Below are 2,458 nucleotides of genomic sequence, written 5' to 3' on the forward strand. Positions count from 1 at the left end.
CACGTATTTGTAAAATCTAAGTGACTCGTACAACATGGAATTCATATAAAACGGAATAATCAACAGTGTTATAGGGGGGTCGACTTGTAGTTTTTCTATATCTACATATATTTTACTCTTAAGATTACGAATAATGATATATATTAATTAAAAATGCTTTTTACATTTATTGAATAACTACTTAACATTAATTTAATTCCACTTCTTGGGCGGTTTCTCTTCCTTATTAACCTCTTATACAGAAGAACAAATGTATGGATCTCTCTAAGTACATGCATTCTACTAAATAAACTTCTTAAGAAAGAAAGAGAAAACCGGAACATCTATGGATAATTCGTATTCTCAATTTACTTCCAAAACATTGGAATTATATTGAAATTGTTTGTTATGTACATTTTATTCATACCCGAATTATACGTTTCTTTCCTGTTTAACAATTGTTCTATAATTTGAGGATCATCACGAAAAGAATCACCAGGAAGAAGAATAACGTTTTCTGAATACAAAATCATAATATTAAAAATTAACAAGATCCTTGATTTATATTTGGGATTGTCCCTCTTGTTCATATGCCCCACTTATAGTTACCCATGCCCTCTTTATAACATCTATGTAAAGGATATAAACTATACTCGATAAGATGCTTGAAAAAATTGACGTAATCATAGGGGAAATGATGACGAATGGAATCAATTTATGGGTAATAACTCATAAAGAATTCGAAAAGAATTTGTAAAGAATCTGTTAAATATTTTAAATAGTATTTAAAGAAAACGTTCAACAGCTTAAAAATTAAATTTTCTTATATTAACAACAACAACAACATCGTAACGGCATATTTTCGCCAGTTTGACAATAACAATAAGGATAGAAAGATACGTGTCTTTTAAATATCAATTTAATGTTTAATATTAAAATTTCTGATTAATTTATACCCGATACACTTTCTCTTTATTAAAGTAACGGTTAGATTAAAGCAGAATACTGTATCATATAAAAAAAAATGGAACGTTTGAAAGGAATACTGCTCCATTTATCGAATGACAATAGGCAATAACAATGGATTTATATGTCAATCACCTCGAGGGTTAAAGGTTGAACTCTATCAGGAAATATTCACCTGGACTAAGCGGGTGTAACGAGGTTATCCTGTATTATTCCAGTAACTGAAACCAAGAATGATGCTCAAATGATTCAATTATCAATAATTTATGATACTAACTATTATTATTATTATGACCAAACACGCCAATGGCACATGGGAATCGATAAGAAGCGGTTGTTATTCACCTTTTCTAGTCCACACATTTTCGCCAATGTTACCATTTGATTCTACTAAATGTTCCTAAGCAATCTATCATTACGTCATTGCTTACTCTCGTTTCTACGATGATACTTCTATTGTCTTCTTAGTTCTCTTCAGACCCGGATATATAGAAGAGATATTAAGGTCGGCTATTGACATCATTGATGCTTCCTCTATAACATCGGGCACAGCATTCGCTTTCGTCACTTTTCAAAAAATGAAGCTGCTTGTCTGTACTCTTATATTTTCTACCTTTTTGGCTCAGGGATTGAAAAGAAATCAGGAACACCAGAAATCGCGTTGGTGGTTAGATATTGTTAAGCACAATAGAACCAGAGCAAGTACGGAAACAGCTAGGACTCGTCCTCCTCCTCCTCCTCCTACACCGAAAGTCGAAGCGACTACGCCTCAAATATTTAATATCTATCGACAGGTTGACTCAAAAAGATTAAAACAAAGTAAACAGAAAACTCAAACTAGGAAACCTCCCACAGTTTCGTCCAAACCAAGTTTCGATGTATATTATCCAGATGACTTGAAGCAATTGCAAGTTAAACCCGAACTTACCACTTCTACACCCTACGATGTCACCAAAAGGATAAAACCCAAAACTTCTACATCTGTAAATGTTGCAACTACATTACGAACAGTTCAAGGAAGGACTTCACCCCTTCAAACAGAAGTTATACAAACAACGACCCCATTACCTGGTGAATCTAAAGTGGAAGAAAGTTTCTCCAAAAAGTGTCAATGCGGGTGTTGGCCAGTGATAACGGGACAAGAATCTTCTCTTCAGCAAATCGCTGCAAATATTAAAATTGATGCCTTTTTTACTCTGGTGAATTTTAACGAAGAAATCATTTCTTCCATTCTCGGAGTAGATGGTAAGTATTAGTAGATCTTTTTATTTATTTAAGAATTTTTTAAAAATACGACGATCTTCTCTCTCGATTTACTAGTGAATGTGTGTATAAATTGGGGAATAAACCGAAATGAAATACACAGAGACTTTGTTTCGTTAAACAGAAAATGGCGTCACGTTTTTTAATCTCTCGTGTTATAAGATTTAAACAATAGTGTGAGAAATAACAATATTAATAATAATAATAATGTTAATGATATATATAGTAAAATAATGAAATCATTTTGTTA

Source organism: Centruroides sculpturatus, unplaced genomic scaffold, assembly GCF_000671375.1.
Source record: "Centruroides sculpturatus isolate CEXI.00-Female unplaced genomic scaffold, Cexi_2.0 scaffold720, whole genome shotgun sequence".
Lineage (NCBI taxonomy): Eukaryota > Metazoa > Arthropoda > Arachnida > Scorpiones > Buthidae > Centruroides > Centruroides sculpturatus.